This window comes from Vespula vulgaris, chromosome 23 (assembly GCF_905475345.1).
Source record: "Vespula vulgaris chromosome 23, iyVesVulg1.1, whole genome shotgun sequence".
Classification (NCBI taxonomy): Eukaryota; Metazoa; Arthropoda; class Insecta; order Hymenoptera; family Vespidae; genus Vespula; species Vespula vulgaris.
Window position 1 is genome coordinate 2,702,094 of NC_066608.1, and position 6,000 is coordinate 2,708,093.

Here is a 6,000-nt window from a genome sequence, read left to right on the forward strand (position 1 = left end):
AGAGAGAACGATGGGAATAGAATAATCGAGCAGGAAAAAGAGAGTGAGAGAGAAGGACAGAAACAGAAAAAGATATATATATATATATATACATATATATATTCTCTTTGATACGTGTCTGTATGAGTTTATCGAGCGGTTTTCGCTCTTGAAACGACAAATCGGACAAATAATTTCGCCACTACACCCCCTCTACTCCCTCTATTCCCTCTCTCCCCCGATTCTAGTCCCACATCCCTTGAGCGAGCGAAAATATTAGCGCTTTGTGTTACGCTCTTGATCGGAACTTCCGGTTGGTATCGATAAATATATTATCGATCGACGATCGCGCCGAAATTATATGAGGTAATCATTAATGGGCTTGCAATAGCACGTTGCCTGCAATCACGTCCGAATTTCATTGTTTACGGAGCACAATCGTCCCGTGGCATTAATTAATACCTACCACCGAGGGCATATACACGCGATTAGCATTATTAATGCACGATAGGTTCGCGCGGTGTGCAATAAACGATTGTCTAGGTCATAATACAGGATTCCTGGTTTTGCACGCGATACAAACTTTATTGTTGCGGTGTTACGTAAGTTACGTTTACGGTCAGTAGAATCGACAAGGATGCTTTTATATATATATATATATATATATATATATATATATATATATATATATCTTTCTCTCTTATTGTACGTCTTTCAAAAATTCATGATAAATTATCTCTCAAGTATTCCCTAAAGCCATTGAAAATCCATTTTGAAAATACTAATTATTCTCTCAAGAGGATTAATTAATACCTATCAATATTTTATAGATCGCTAAAGTGCATGCGTGCATGCGTTAAACATTAACTTTGCTTTACCCTTCCACTTAATCGATTAGATATATCCAGGTAAAATCTTGCAGATAGTAACGCTCGATGAATGAATACCAGAGTTCAATTCATTATTCCATGAATTTGCGTGTTTCTAACTAAAACGATACGTGAGTATTGGTTTATTACGTTTAAATCATCATTGATTTATTAGCCATACGATATATCGAAACGATTCATGATCTATGATTATCGATCGTGGATATAATTGAAAGAGAATTTATTATTTAAATTTACCTTATCATAGACGTAAATAAAAAATGTCTATAAAAAATCTATGGATACGAAATTATGAGCGAAGTTATGAATATAGCTTTTCGAACATGTCGTTGAACTCTATCTCCTTCCAACTCTCCCATCACCCTTAACACATCCACTACTCCTTCGCCATTATTTCGGCCTTTACTCCTACGCATTAGTTTCTCGCTGTACTACACATAATGAACTTACAATGTGTTTAATTTAATTAGCGCGCCTTCGCTCGACGAGATATACCGTGTCGGCGTTGCTCCCATCCTTGGCATACGTAATACGTTACGAGCGATTTTCGTATCTCATAAAGGAATTAGTTCACCGTGATCCTTCTCTCTCTTTATTTCTTCTTTCTCTATTTCTACATTTTATTCTATCTCTCTTTCATATATATATATACAAATGTATATACATAACAGATATATAATACATATATTGTATATATAGTAATATACATATAATATTTATATATATTTTTTTATTTATTTGTATTTACCTCTATCTTTTTATCTCTTTTTCTTTTACTATCTATCTCTTTTCCTTTTTCTCTCTGTTTCTCTCTCTCTCTCTCTCTCTCTCTTTTTTAACTCTATATCTCTATCTCTATCTCTATCTTTATCTTTATCTTTTTCTCTTGCTTTCTCTCTCTCTCTCTTTCTCTCTCTCTCTCTCTCTCTCTCTGTCTTTTTCTCTCCGTCTCTCTCTTACTCTCTTTCGCGTACCACTGTGCGTATACTTCTAATTTCGCACAGTCGCTTTCCCGTAATAATAAAAAGCAAACGCACGCGTTTAAATACTCCCGCGAGATACTCGGGGAAACTGAAAGAGAAATTCAGCTTTACGCTTTTCAATGGCATCACTGCGCTCGAGGAAATTCATTTTTCTCACGCAAGCGTTAGCAGTGCGCGTACCTAAGCGAATGGAATTCACGTAACTCGATAGAAAGTCATCGCTTTTGTAATGTCCGATGGTATTGTCGTGTTCCGTGTATTGTCTTGTTTGAAATCCTCGACGTTTTTCTCCTCCTACAACGATAATTCCGATCTGTCTTTCTCACATTACGTTTAATTATTACGAGATATTAACGTTCTTGGTTAATATGTTCGAGTTGTTTAAAAGGGAGAGTATTTTGAAAATTAAACTATTAATAATTCAGTTCGTACGTTAATCAACGTTTCGAATATATCTAAATATATGTAATCGTTGAATAATATAACTAATTATAAGAGCTACTATATATATATATATATATATATATATATATATATAATATCCAATAATATATAATATCCATAATATACCAATAATGAGAGTTACTATATGTACATATATGTGTATATATAAATTTATATTTAATTGCTTTGTACCATTTGTTACTTACACACAAACGAAAGTTCCTAATTCCTGAATATTAATTTTAATGAAAACATTATTGGAATATTTAGTACACCTTCGAGTCATTTTAGAGAAATAAAATCGTTCCTTTTAAAGTTTTGTCTATTTCTCGTTCTTTTTTCTTTCTTCTCTCTTCCGTTTTTTTCTCCAATATAACTTGCCATGAAAATGATATCACGTTTGAAGATCTATCAGACTATTAAGAACGTAGCTATTAAAGTTATTACGATCTCTCTCGTTCATAGAAATTCTAGATATACTTCGTAGAAGTTTCGAACGTTAAACAATTATTCGCAAGATCCTAATCGAAAATTATATTGTTATATCCGAATTTTGTTATATCAGGAAGTTATTGATAACGTTTGTCGCGATGTAAATACTCCAGATGTAACCTTCGATGTTGCTTTTGATTACGAGAAATATAAACAAACTTTGTTTAAATTTTCTTCTGTATTCGTCTCACTCTCACATAATAGAAATGTTATCTTTCCAAGAACTTTCGAAGGATACAGTCATAAATGTATCTTAAAAGTCTTTAGTCGATTTTCATTTCTCTTAGAAGGTAGTACTAATTGCCATCCGAAGTGTCGATTAAAGTGACTCGAAAGATCTTCGAAAGTTCGCGTGTGTGTTATAATGAACTTATAATTACTGCTACGACATTCGAACTTGGACTTTTGGATATAAAGTGTAAAATTATAACTCCTTGGGACTTTACATCGTTAAGTAGAAGCTTAAAGTGTAATCATAGAGTTTAAAGGACTTTTACACTATTATGTAAGTACTATACTTATTAACTATGTAACATTAGAATTCAATAGATTTAATATTAAGCGTGGATTATTAGAACGATAGATCAAGATTACGTGTTAGCTACATACGTAATTAATTACTTCGACTTAAGTAATCGTCATTTACATCTCGTACATTTAACCATACGTCCTTTGATCATGAATAAACTGTTTCTTACTAATAAGAAGAATTTGAGATCGTTTTTCCGAATCGTTGAGATTAGAACTTACGAGTTATATCGAAATAAAAAATGAAAACAAAAAGTAAAACGAAAAATTCATAAAACTCTCGAATAATTCCGTACTCGATGTGTTGTAAACGTTCCGAAAGTTTTATTAAACTTCCATAAGTTCTCACAAAAAAAGGAAATTGTGAATATATATCACTTAACGTTAGTATAACTCGTACTATAAAAAAATCTCATATTCATGGGATAAAATTTCGCTGATGATAGTTAATTCTTAAAATCAGGATGTTAACATCGTAATTGGTTAATACAATTACAATTGGTTAACCTTCCATTGGAGATCTAGAATCGGATTAATTTTAGTTAATGCGTAATAATGAAAAAAGGAAAAAAAAAGAAACATGGTCGATCGTGATAATTAGTAAGGTATGGACGGAATGGAAAGATGTCGGATTGGAAATGGTGGATGGATAGTTACAGTAGATGAGAACAGGTAGCGATCGTTGGGGAAGATTTATGGGAGGGACAAAGCAGATGCTGTGTGAACGATCGACATGTACGCACATAGAAAAGAGAGTGATAGAGCTACAGACAGACAGACAGACAGACAGACATACAGAGAGAGAGAGAGAGAGAGAGAGAGAGAGAGAGACAGACAGACAGACAGACAGAGAGAGAGAGAGAGAGAGAGAGAGAGAGTACGATTTGGGGAGAGACAGAGGACCCGACACCTTTCCACGTCGATCATCGATGGTACCAGTGAAATTCAGCGACGCGGTTAGTTGACTGTTGTTACAAATTGGAGCTTGATTGCGACGATTCGCGTGCGTGTTAACGTACGCATTGGTTAGGTAAACGTACGCGATTCGTCAATTCTACGTTCGTATAGAGGATAATTCGTAGCAATGGTGTACCGTAGATATATACCTATACCTATATAGATAGGTAAGCGAAGAAGAGAATTTTGGTTTGTTCTCGTGGGCTGAGAGAGAGAGAGAGAGAGAGAGAGAGAGAGAGAGAGAGTGCAACCCCTCGTAGCTTTATTACTCGTTTACATGGGCGAACGAACGACGAGTACGTTGACATTGGCAACGTGTTCGCGTGTAAAAAGGTCCCGGTACGCGATCGAGAGTAAGAGGAGGGAGGAGTGGGGTAGAGGGGGAAACGCGGCGAACGTAACGACGCTCATTTTTAACCCTTTACGTCGGAAAGAGGGTCGAGATTAAAGGGCAGATTTGCCACTCGATTTGCTGTGACTCTTTCCTCGCCTATCGACGAGAAGAGACACGAGAAGAGACACGAGAAGAGACACGAGAAGAATGGAAAAGAAGAAGAAGAAGAAGAAGAAGAAGAAGAGGAAGGAACCACTTCCAGTTGAATGAACTCTATTAGAATTTCGTGTCTCTCGTATGGAAAGAACGAGTGCGCTTCGATTACTTTCTACGTGAAGTTAGTCTCTCTCTCTCTCTCTCTCTCTCTCTCTTTCTTCTTTTTTATTTTATTTTATTTCGATATATTTTTTATTTCTTCCTTCATTTTCACCGTTGATCCTTTCTTCTTCTTCTTCTTCTTTTTCTCTTTCTTTTCGTTTTTCTTTCATCGAGACGCGCGCGAGAAAGAACGGGATTGTAAAGAGGAAAAAGAAAAAGAAAGAAACTAGTAAAGGGAAGTGTATATAAAAGCTTTCGAAACGATTATATAAATAATTCATCGTTAACGAATTTACCAGAAAGAGGGTTTTGTCTACTACGTGGTTAATGAAAATAAACCGTTGTGTATTGCCGAAGACAAAGAACGATTTGAATGCCGAGATCAAAAGTATTTCGCGGTTTGCCGGAAAGTAACGAGCTTCGGGGTAGAAGTGGTTCGAGGGAGGGGGGTGAGACAAGCTTGAAAAGGAACTTTAAGTAAACCTGGCTCGTTGTTCTTAGGGAGGAGACTTAGGGGAGGAGAAGGGGAGGGGAGGAGTAGATAGGGTAGGGTCGAATACGTAAATCCGTACCCAGAAAGATCGACGGAGCTTGTTCGACTGTGGAGACTCGATGGAGAAACGCACAAGAAGAAGGATGAATAGAGTGACTGAGAGAAAGAGAGAGAGAGAGAGAGAGAGAGAGAGAGAGAGAGAGAGAGAGAGAAAGAGAGAGTCACGAAGATTCTTTGAGAAAAGCGAAGACCTTGACTTAAGGAAACGAGCTCTCCGCAATTCGATTGGCTCCGAGCGACATCGTGCATATTAAGTCGGCGTTATTTGAATGTCAAAAGTACCTTCGGTGGTGATTCCGTCTGGAAAGGAACGAAGGGTATACGGTTGCTGTTAGGGAACTCGTCCCTCAGGTCCTTTTCCTCTTATCGTCTCATGTGCTTTTACGCGAAGGATCTATGTTCTTTGAAGATGCACGTTAAAAACTTATCCTTTATATATATATATATATATATATATATATATATATATATATGTACATACGTACGTATATACGTATGTGTTTCTACGTGCAGATACATATG